General features: G+C 47.2%; 1 long non-coding RNA gene across 4 annotated transcripts in view; it reads left to right on the top strand.

Moving 5' to 3' along the window:
• LOC140471683 (uncharacterized) overlaps positions 1-12,212 on the top strand; it is an 86,385-nt gene that overhangs the window by 48,423 nt on the left and 25,750 nt on the right. Inside the window, exons 5-6 of one of the 4 annotated variants that reach the window (XR_011957163.1) lie at positions 3,495-4,820; positions 6,448-6,559. The exons of the other annotated variants lie outside the window; for them this stretch is intronic. This is a non-coding gene — a long non-coding RNA (uncharacterized lncRNA). The remainder of the gene's footprint in view (positions 1-3,494; positions 4,821-6,447; positions 6,560-12,212) is intronic. 4 annotated transcript variants of the gene reach the window in all.

Here is a 12,212-nt window from a genome sequence, read left to right as displayed (position 1 = left end):
ATGTTTATGTAATATCCACAAGTGCTTAAAACTCCCCAACTCAGTAACCTCTTGAAGCCCTAGCAAAACACCTAAACTATGAAACCTCTCATTTCCCTATAATCCTACCTCCCTCCTCAAATGCCTTCATCACCATTAAACCTCACAATTACTGAAGCCTCCTTTTGGCATTGCAACCCTCCTAATGTCCTCGTGTCCTGATATCCCTCCCTACCTCTGTAACCCCCACCACCCTCCAGTGCCCTTCTGGGGAACATGGCAGAGGAGAGAAGATTTGTAGAGTCTGTACCATATTATGGAGGCAGAATCCTGGGAATTACAGATTTGGTCTAATGTCTGTGGTGTGCAGATTATTGATGAGGACACCAAAGACGGGATTTACGACTACTTGGAAAACCGCAGTTGAATTAGATATGGTCAGCATGGGTTTTTGAGGGGTGGGTCATGCCTCACAAACCTTATTGAATTATTTGAGGATATGACAGAATACTTAATGGCTCATTCAGAAAAGAAGGATGATTGGGATACAGGGAAATCTGTCTGTCTGGATACAGGATCGGATGGCCGAGAGAAGACAGAGGGTGGCAGCAGATGGACAGTATTGAGCCTGGATCTGAGTGACCAGTGGTGTTCTGTAACAATCAGCTCCAGGACTCTGCTCTCTGTGATTTTTATAAATGGCTTGGACAAGTATGTTGGAGAGTGGGTTAGTAAGTTTGCCAATAACATGAAGGTTGGTGGAGTGGTGAGGAATGTGGAGGGCTGTTGTCAGTTGCAATGGGACATTGACAGGACGCAGAGCTGGGCTGGAAGTGGCAGATGGAGTCCACTCTGGAAAAGTGTGAGATGATTCATTCTGGAAGGTTGAACTTGAATACAGAAAACAGGGCGAAAGGCAGAATACTTGGCTGTGTGGAGGAACAGAGAGGTCATGGGGTCCGTGTCCATAGATCCCTCAACGTTGCCACGCACGTTGGTAGGGTTGTTAAAAAGGCATATGTTGTGTTGGCTTTCCTTAGCAAGGGGATTGATTTTAAGCGCCGTGCGGTTTTACTGCTTCTTTATAGCGACCTGGTGAGACCACACTTGGAATATTGTGTTCAATTCTGGTCCCATTTTTACGGGAAGGATGTGCAAGTTTTAGAGAGCGTACACAGGAGATTTGCCAGGATGCTGCCTGGAATGGAGGGCATTTCATATGAAGAAAGGTTGAGGGAGCTAATTTTTTTCTCATTGGAGTGAAGAAAGGGGTGGGGTGACTTGGTAGAGGTGAACAGAGTGCGGACTGACAGGAGTCCTCTATATTTATTACAAGCCTTCCGTATTTTTATTCTCCATTCCCTTTGAAATCAATGCCAGCATTCCATTTGCCTTCTCTATGTCCTGCTGGCCCTGTATGCCACCTTTCTGAGATTTATGCACAATTATTCTCAAGTTACTCTGTGATGTAGCTTTCTGCAGTTGATCTGAAACCAAGAGGTGACAGCAATAATCACGAAAGTGCTGGAATGTATGGTAAACAATATACCAGAAATGATAACTGCACACTTGGAAACCTACGGGAAAAGGGCAGTCCATCAGACCTTCATGTATAGGAGCAGAATTAGGCCATTCGGTCCATCGGGTCTATTCCACTATTTGATTGTGGCTGAATTGTTTCTCAACCCCAATCTCTCACTTACCCCGGGTAACACTTGATCTCTTTATTCATCAAGAACCTGCTTATCCCTGAGGTAGATACACTGAATCACTTAGTATCCACAGCCCCATGAGGCAGTGAGTTCCACAGATCCATCACCCTCTTGGTGAATAAATTCCTCCACATCTCTATTCAGAAGGGCCGTCCCTTCACTCTGAAGCTGTGCCCTTGGCCCCTAGTCTCTCTTGCTCGTGGAAACATCTTGCCCCCGTCCACTCCATCCAGGACCCTCAGTATTCTGTAAGTTTGAACAAGGTTCTACCCCGCCGCCGCCTAAACTTCATCAAGTGCAGACCCAGAGACTTCACCTGCTCCTCATATGACACAAAATTCATCGCTGGGATCTTTCTTGGAAACCCATTTCTCGTACCCCTTCACATTCTTTGTCCAGACTCTTAATGTATAATGAGCAGAGTGTCATCCCAAAACTGACCCCTGCGGTACTCCCCGCATCACCAGTTCCCATCGTGAAAAATTGCCCTTTCTTCACACTCTGCCTTGTGCCAATCAGACAAATCCTCTATCCATGTTCTGCATTTTGTTCTGAAACGGAAATTTCATTTCACACCCACTGCTGGATTTATTTTTCTGTCTGGCTGTAAACAGCAGAGTTTCACCATTACCTTCCCATTTGTAATTCCCTGGAGAAGGTGGTGGGGAGCTGCCTTCCTGACCCATTGCAGTCCTTTGGGCGTAGGGACAGACACAGTGCTGGGAGGATGAAGCATGTCTTGGAGGGCACCTTGGAAATGCTGGTGTTCCTCTGCACCTGGAGCTCCTGTCCTTCCAGGGAATAGTGGTTCCGGGTTTGTGAAGTACTGTTGAAAGAGCCTGCCTGAGTGACCACAATGCTACTTATAGATCTTTTATTCCTTCATTCATTCATGAACATGAGCTTTGTTGGTTGAGCCAGCATTTATTGGTGATTTGGAGTTGTCCCTGAGAAAGTGGTAGTGAGCTGCCTTCTTGAGCCACTGCACCAGCCGTTGGAACTGTTGTTATCTGTGTCCCATTCAGCAGGAGCTTGTCCTGATGTCTGCAACTGCACACAGACAATGCAGCTCTCCCTTTCATATCCTACATCCTCCCCGCCATATAAATCTGACAGTTCCTCACAATATCTCACCTCCTCCATTCCCATCTGTGCTAGAGATCATTGAAATTCATTTATTCTTGTTTAAACTTCTGATCACCCCAAATCTCTCCCTTTTAAAATGTGTAACCCTTTCAGCTTCTGTAACTTTCCATATAACTGTAATCAATGATAGCACAGGTTCCCTTCCTAAATCTCCGTCATTACAATGGTTGCATGTGCTAAATTGGCAATTTTCTTCCTCCTTATCCATCCCAGAACTTCCAGCCCCTACAATCCCCACTATTTGGAATGCTCCCATTCTCTGCACCTCCTCATGTCCTGAGGGTCCTTGAACACCACCAGTGCTCCAGAAGTTTATATTACCCCCAATTTACTGCAAGTCTTCTAACTCCGTAACATCCAACAGTCTCCAGTACCATACGACACTTGCTGGCTATCAATTTGCATTTGTTGAAGACTACACATCTCTGTAATCAACTCAGAAAAAGCCCTATGGACTGTACAAAGCTCCGTCATGAATAAGCCACTATCTCTCTATGTCCTTTGCCTTCATCAGTATATGCAACTCTCGTGTATCTTCTAGCAAACTTCTTCAGTTGCTGCAGATCAGCCTAGCTCCCCAGATAACCTGTTCCATTCCATTTGGCTCGCTCAATCACTGTGACACCCTCTGCTCTGTCTAATTCTCCTCTTTTCCAGTGTTTTCCAGGCACAACAGTAATTCTGTAAGACAGCAGTGCGGAATGGGACGTTATAAATCTCAGCTGAGGCTTGAGGCCTGCCATTACCTGGGAGTCACAAGGACAGAGAACCTGAGAGAGAGCGGGAGAATATTAATCAGTAGCGAGGGTCGGGACCGACTGGGACTTGGAGTAGGAGAAAAAGCAGAGCAGGAGGCTTGAAACCAGCACTGAGGCACAGAGGGAGTGACCATGTGAGGGAGCAACTTGGAGCAGGAGCTTGAGTCTAACATACCTGGGAGTTACAGAGGCAGCAAAGCAGGAGGATATAAATCAGCACTGAGGATCAAGGCCGAGTCACACCTGGTAGTCACAGAGACAGTGACCCTGTGAAGGAGCAGAGTGGAGGGGGAGCTGGACTATTACACGGACCTGGGAGTCACAGAGACAGTGACCCTGTGAGGGGGCAGAGTGGAGTGGGAGCTGGAGGATTACACGTCCCTGGGAGTCACAGAGACAGTGACCCTGTGAGGAAGCAGAGTGGAGTGGGAGCTGGAGGATTACACGGACCTGGGAGTCACAGAGACAGTGACCCTGTGAGGGAGCAGAGTGGAGTGGGAGCTGGAGGATTACACGGACCTGGGAGTCACAGAGAGGGTGATATTGTGAGGGAGCAGAGTGGAGTGGGAGCTGGAGGATTACACGGACCTGGGAGTCACAGAGACGGTGACACTGTGAGGGAGCAGGGTGGAGTGGGAGCTGGAGGATTACACGTAAGTAGGAGTTACATAGACAGTGACCCTGTGAGGGAGGAGATTGGTGTTGGAGCTCGAGAATTACACATCCCTGGCAGTCACAGAGACGGTGACCCTGTGAGGGACAGAGTGTAGTGGGAGCTGGAGGATTACACATCCCTGGGAGTCACAGAGACAGTGACACTGTGAGGGAGCAGAGTGGAGTGGGAGCTGGAGGATTACACATACCTGGGAGTCACAGAGACGGTGACCCAGTGAGGGAGCAGAGTGGAGTGGGAGCTGGAGGATTACACGGACCTGGGAGTCACAGAGACGGTGACCCTGTGAGGGAGCAGAGTGGAGTGGGAGCTGGAGGATTACACGGACCTGGGAGTCACAGAGACGGTGACCCTGTGCGGGAGCAGAGTGGAGTGGGAGCCGGAGGATTACACGGACCTGGGAGTCACAGAGACCGTGACCCTGTGAGGGAGCAGAGTGCAGTGGGAGTTGGAGGATTACACGTATCTGGGAGTCACAGTTATAACTTTCTGCTGCTGGGACCTGCCTGCACCCAGTTTGGAAGAAGTGCAAGAGCCATCACAGAAAAGGCTGTAAGTTCATTGGCTGATAAATACACCGTTATTAACGACTATCAGTTAATTGCTGTAAGTCAGCAAAGTTATTTTTCCAATTCTGAAGTAAGGTTTGAACTCAGAAATAAGAGAGACTGTGAAATTCTGAGCTAATATTGTCAATTACCCTCAGTAAGCCACAGTGGAATAAGGGACTTAACCATATTGTTATTTCCCGGATGTTAACTTCATTCTAAGTAATTATTTAAGTTATTCTAGACTGTTGCATTTTACGACATGGCAAGACATATTTGTCAGATGGAAATTGTGTTCTGTTACATTGGGAATTCATAGCCCCTGCTCGTGTCCTAGATGAACACGGGGTCTCGGAGATCAGACAGTGCTAGAGACTCTGTGATGCTGAGAGTTATGGGGATAGCACACACAGAGAGCAGATCACCCTGCAGACATGACAGCCTGGAATAAGGAAGGGAATGGGGGACTAGGCAATCGAAGAGAAACAGTCAGGGAATCCAGGAATACCGTGATATCTCCCTCTCAATTCAGTTTCCCAATTTGGAAGCTGATTAAGGTGTAAGCTGCTCAGGGGAGGGCAGTCAGAGCCATGTCTGTGGACCCACAAGCAGCCTGACTGTACAGGATCGGAGGGAGAAGGAAGGAGGATCAATAGTCACAGGGGAAGAGGATCAATAGTCACAGGGGAGTCAGGAAACTGAAGAAGGTGTCAGTATTTCTGTAATTCCAGGATAGTGGGGTTAAGAATGTCACTGTGTCTGCAGGACATTCGTCTGGGGTACAGTGAGCAGTCCAAGGTCAAGTCCATGCTGGTAGGAATGATCTGGGTAGGAAGGGTGACGTGGTCTGGGAATCAGAATTTAGGGAGCTAGGTGGATAGTTAGCAAGCAGGACCTCAAATGTAGCAATCCCTTGGTTACTGCCAGTGCCGTGTCAAAGTGAGAACAGAACTCGGAGTTTTAGGTAGATGAGAGTGTGACTGGAACGATGGTGCAGCAGGAAGGGCTTCGGTTTCCTGGGACATTGGGACTGGTTCTGAAGAAGGCAGCAACTGTGCAAGGTGGATGGGCTAACGTGACAGAGCCGGGACTGCATTTCTTTTGGGGTTTTTTGGGAGGGATTGAAAATAACTTGGTGTGTGCTTAGGATCCAAAAAGGAATATTAGAGGAGACTACCAGGAATCTCAAAATACTGGGAGATACATTTGGTACTAACTTACAACAACAAGTTTATCAGTGGAAGATGGAGCAAGAAAGAAAGCCTTAATCTGAGGTTCTCTGCATAGACATGAATACTCGGAGTGTGTAGAGTTACAGATGCAGATTGGTGTGTCTAAATCTGGCTCAAGGAATGACAGGACTGGGTGTCAAATATTGCTGGGGATAAAGAATTCCAAAATGATAGAAGTGAAGGGAAAGGATGAAGGGAAAAGTACTGGTTTAAATTAGCATTAGTTTAGGAGTCCAAGACAAAGATGATCCATCCAAGGAAACAATTAATTTGGCTGGAGCTACAGAACAAAAAAATATACAATTACACTGTGAGGTACAGTCTGTCGGCAGAAACCAAAAAAAAAATGACGGAGGGAATAAATATTAACTGATATTAACTGTGTTATTGGTGTTGCAGGGTCACGAGGTTCGAGTATTCCTAGATTACATGGAGGAGAGCTTACTGCAGGAGTATGTGTCCAGCCCAAGACAGCATGTACTGTTGGACCTGGTCCTTGGAAAAAGATGGGGCAAGTAGATCCAGTGTCAGTAGGGGAAGATTTTGGGGCACAGCGATCATTTTATTGTAAAGTTCAGGATGACGGTAGAGAATGATATAAGTAACTGAGAGTGAGAAACATTAGTTGACTGAGAGCAGCCTTCAATGGGGCAAGAACGAAGCTGAGAACGTTTGACTGGAACACCAATTTGGTCAGAAAATGACAAACTGAACCATGGGCTCCCTGCAAAGACAAGATGGCTTGGGTCCAGTTGAGGAAAGGTCCCTCAAATAGGAACAGCAGGATAAACAATCCCAATGATGCTTCGTGTGAATAACAATAGAATATGTGTCAGATGGAGAACCGAATTAAGAGCCACGATGAATGCTGGAGGTTCAGAGTGGAGATTGTAGAGCAGAGGGGAATTATGGGAAAACTGAGAGCCACCATAGAGCTGTCCCGGAATCCTCCTGTGGCCCCTCATAATAAGCGTATCAAAAGATGGAGTAAGGCTGCGTCGAAATTAGAAAGAGGATTTATACCTGGAAAAAGATCTTCGCAAGTAGTTAAGATGTACTTAGATGCGTTGTAGATGCATGTTTGACTGAAACATTCAGGAGGCGATTAGATGATATTTGATACAAAACAAATGTGAGGATGTGAATGAAGGAGGAGATCATTACTCAGCAAAGAGTTCAGTTGAAGAGCTGGTGTAGCCATGATCGACCAAATGATACCCTTCTGCGCCAAAAGGCGTCTGTGTCATTCCGTGAGATGTCTTGAGAGTCCTCCAAATCCATAAATATTCCGTCTTTATAACCTCGTCGATCCTGTATGATACATTCTAAATCTCCATCAGCCAATGTCGCCGTCCTTATCTCTGTAACTCGTACAGCCCATACAAACCTCCTTTCTCTGGAATCTCCTCCAGCCCCAATAACCTTTCCTCTCTATAAAATATTTCTCAAGTCTTTACAGCTCTCCCCTTCTCTGCAACTGTCTGATCCATAGAAACCTAATCTTTGCAATCTCCTCCAATCCACACAACAATCAGCCTTACTAACCTCCTCCTGCCCTTCCAGATTGCAATATCTCCATAGACTCCAGCCACTACAGTGTTCATTATATCTCCAACGTTCTCTAGCACTGACAACACTGCCAATCTATTTTCTTTGCTCCAGTTCCTACAATTTTCCCTGTTGTGTACCCTAATCCAATGCCTAACCAGCTGTGTAACATCCTCTAGTCCCAACCATGCTCCTGATTCTGTAACCACCTTCTGCCCCGACACAGCTCACTGTCTCTGCAACCTCCAGATTCTAAACCCGTCCTGATCTGTGGAAATTCCCCCAGCCCTCCCTCTCTCTGTAATATCTACCAGATGTTACAACTGAAATAACTCCACCGAGGCTGGTATCCTGTTAGCAAATCACCTTTTATTTCTTCATGCATGATCCATGGCACTGACCCAAGCTAGCTCAGAGCCGGCTCTTATAGTTAACAGAGCCCCTGATGCTTCTGTTTATTTATAAGCCAGGATTCCCTGATTAGAGCCAGTTAACAGTCCCAATCAGGTAACACGTATTAATGAGATTTAACTGACTGACCTCGTTCCAATCACTGTAAAAACACTCTACGTATCTCTAAGGTTAATTAACACCTACAAATCCCCTAGTCTCTGAAACCTCCTGCAGTTTCACCAATGCTGTCTCTGTAAATTTCCCCAATGGCAGTCCTGTCCCTTTCAGTCCATCCTCCTGTTATCAATCTCCTGCAGGACCAATACAAGCTTTTTTTTCTGTTTTCTACAAACTCTCCGTCTCAATGTTCTCCACCCAAAATGTCTCTTCCTAATCACTAACTGGTTCCAAAGACTCGGTCTGCCGTTTGTGTCTGACGTTCTTCATAAGGAGGAAGGGGGTTTCGAAACAGGGAGCTTCATAGGGCATGGAGACCTTTACACAAATAGGAATGTTTGTAGAAACTAGTGGGTTTCCAGAAGTGGGAAGGGTGATGGAACATGTCGGATGTTTCAGAGACTGGCAGTATGTCGGCACAGTGGACAGAATTTTTTTTATATCTGGAGCTGAGAGGTAAAGATAAATAAACCATGTGATAAATTGTCCAGGTAACATTTTCATCAGGTGTCGGGGAGGGTTTCTCTCGACAAGGCTCTCGTAGCCAGAATATTGATCTGGCTGCTCCAGCTTCATTTTCACTTCAACAAAAACCTAAAACTATTCTTGTCTTTGTAATCTTCACCCTCTAGAACAACCCATATCCCTGCAATATCCCATAACTTCCACACAACTTCCTATCTCTCTAACCACCTCTGGACCCTACAGCAATCCTGGACTTTGCACTTGCTGCCATCCCTGAATTCCTTCCTAACGTTTCAACAAGGCCAATGAAATGGTAGTTTTAAATAGCATGAACCAGGTCAGATGGAGCTGTCATAATGGAGATGTGGCTCCAGTGTGACAATGACCGAGAACTGGATATATCAAAGGGGTTTACCATTTACACAGGAAGGATAAAAAGGCTAACTCAGTGAAGTACACTGTGTATAAAGATTGGGATCAGTATTATTGTGATGATAATCAATTCACACACTGCTCCTCCCTGTTTTTTCCCATCATTCCTGTGTATTGATCCTGTCAGATATTGGTAACCCTTGAAAACTTCATAAAATAGTACAGTATAGTGGAAATCACTCTGCACACTGTCTACATTGGACAAGATGTAATGTTATTTTTGAAGCCCTAGTTCTCTCTCCCCAGAGACGATAGGCCTTCCAGTTCAGCTCGCGGCACCTTTTTAAAATGGTTTGACAGTTTCTACCTCTACTCCACTTCCATGCGTGACTCCCAGATCTCGACCATACTCTGGGTGAAATAACAACCTTACTCAGTACTTCGCTAATATTTCAATTAATTACATTTAATATTCACCGTTTGTAATGCAATTCTACAACAAGACCAAAATGTTCTCTCCCTTTCTACCCAGGCTCCTGACAATATGTGCACCCCAATCAAATCTCCTCTCAGCATCCTCCATTCACCTATCTTTCCCCATAACTGCACTTCCACTGTCACAGGGTAACGGATCTCCTCTGTACCCTCTCCAGTCCAATTCCATCCTTCCATGTGATCGGGTGACCAGAACTGTATACATTCCCCAAGCTGTGACTGAACTCATTATTTATACAGTTCCTGCATAAGCTTCCTGCTCTGAAATTCTGTATTTTGGCTGACAGAGGAAATCATGCAAATTGCTGCATTAAAAAGATTATTGATCTGTCCAGCTACCTTCATTTATCTGCCCACACTGACCATACTCTCATTTATTGTGTCTTCCTCTCTCTTGTTGATGTCCCCAAATGCCTTGCCCTGCATTTCTCTGGGTTGTTTGCTCCATTCACCTGGACCCCACAGTTTCTGGTTTTAAACAGTCTGCCATGGGATCTCTTGTCAAATCCAAGTAGGTCACATGCAGTCACAAGTTACTGCCTCAAACCGACACTGTCAGATTAATTACACACGATCTTCATTGAAAACATCAAGGCCGACTGTCCTGGAGTCCCTGGGATTTCCTCAGTGACAGTTTATCCACTGTCTCAGAATTCTAGCCTCGACCTATTCAGTTAGTCCCTTGCTCCACATTAAACAAAGTTGCGGTGTTAGTCATTGTCCAGTCCTCCGGCACCATCCCTGCATACAGGGAGGAATTGATAATGTAGGTAAGTATAAGGCAGGGGATTTTCCCCGGCACCTTTTCACAGTCTGGAACATTGTGTTACCCCTTTTTAAGGAATTGAATCTCCTGTATATTTCTCCTTTCCAAGTTTGTTGCTCCCAATATTTCATCCCTATTTTGATTCAGACAGACAGAGGCCAAAACCATCTTATTATTTGGTCAAGTCTCATTTTAATCGGGTTTTATGGAGTGTTTCTCTCCACAAGGTGAATTGCATTTTCTCATGATACCATCCCCAATCTGCCTTATACCCTACCTGCCTGCGTGGTCTTCCTCTCATCTGACACTAACGTGATGATTTTTCCCCTTCTTCATAAGAATTGCCCTCTGCCTGGATACCCAAGAATTTACCAGCCTCCCTGTTTCCAGGAGCCATCTTTAAAAAGTCATTTTACTCTTGGATTGTGAAGTCGAAATTGGCCTGGACATGGCAGAAGGGGTAAACTGGGGCCCCACTTTGTGGGCAAGGCCCTGGTCCTGGTGTATGACATGGTTCATGATTAGGGACATTATCTTCCTCCAGGGATTGCAGGGGAAGCTATGACACCAGACCCTGCCAGCTTGGTCAGATGCTGATCCCTGGGTCAGTGAGGTGCCAGCCTTCTGGGTGAATATCTAGCAGTATAGGAAGAAGGTTAGTGACCTTCTCCATGCACCAGGGTAATTGCCACCATCTGCACTTTGTGACTTCACTCTCACTCTCTCTGTTACTGCACCCGCCTCTCACCAAGGCTCATGTTCTCCCACTCTCACTGAATGCAGCATCTTCTCTCAGTCTCTTTAATCTCTTCTCTGCCCCTCTGCCCAACTCTGCCTGGTGTCTGTGCTGCCCACTCACTCACTCAGAACACCTCGACACCTTCCCCCCAACTGTCCCAGCACTAACAGCTGTACCAACCACTTCCATTTCACTAATTCTCCTTGGTAATTCTCACATTCCGGAAGGAACCATCCCACACTAGGGCACAAAGAACGAAGAGGGATATGGGGCAGCCTAACATTCATCTCCTCACACCCTCACAGGGGAAGGATCCTGACCCTAACAACCACGAGCGGCTGACTGACCATGTCCAAGCTCCCGGACTGGGATCTGAGACTCCCCCTGACTCACTGTGCTGGGCACCGTGACTGACCATGTCCAAGCTCCCGGACTGGGATCTGAGACTCCCCCTGACTCACTGTGCTGGGCACCGTGACTGACCATGTCCAAGCTCCCGGACTGGGATCTGAGACTCCCCCTGACTCACTGTGCTGGGCACCATGACTGACCGTGTCCAAGCTCCCGGACTGGGATCTGAGACTCCCCCTGACTCACTGTGCTGGGCACCGTGACTGACCGTGTCCAAGCTCCTGGACTGGGATCTGAGACTCCCCCCTGACTCACTGTGCTGGGCACCGTGACTGACCGTGTCCAAGCTCCCACAATGGGATCTGAGACTCCCCCTGACTCACTGTGCTGGGCACCGTGACTGACCGTGTCCAAGCTCCCGGACTGGGATCTGAGACTCCCCCTGACTCATTGTGCTGGGCACCGTGACTGACCGTGTCCAAGCTCCCGGACTGGGATCTGAGACTCCCCCTGACTCACTGTGCTGGGCACCGTGACTGACCGTGTCCAAGCTCCCAGACTGGGATCTGAGACTCCCACTGACTCACTGTGCTGGGTACCGTGACTGACCGTGTCCAAGCTCCCAGACTGGGATCTGAGACTCCCCCTGACTCACTGTACTGGGCACCGAGACTGACCGTGTCCAAGCTCCCGGACTGGGATCTGAGACTCCCCCCTGACTCACTGTGCTGGGCACCGTGACTGACCGTGTCCAAGCTCCCGGGCTGGGATCTGAGACTCCCCTTGACTCACTGTGCTGGGCACCGTGACTGACCATGTCCAAGCTCCCGGACTGGGATCTGAGACTCCCCCTGACTC

The sequence above is a fragment of the Chiloscyllium punctatum genome, unplaced genomic scaffold (assembly GCF_047496795.1).
Source record: "Chiloscyllium punctatum isolate Juve2018m unplaced genomic scaffold, sChiPun1.3 scaffold_153, whole genome shotgun sequence".
Taxonomy (NCBI): domain Eukaryota; kingdom Metazoa; phylum Chordata; class Chondrichthyes; order Orectolobiformes; family Hemiscylliidae; genus Chiloscyllium; species Chiloscyllium punctatum.
The sequence above is the reverse complement of the archived record's forward strand: the minus strand, read 5'-3'. Positions and strand labels throughout refer to the sequence as shown.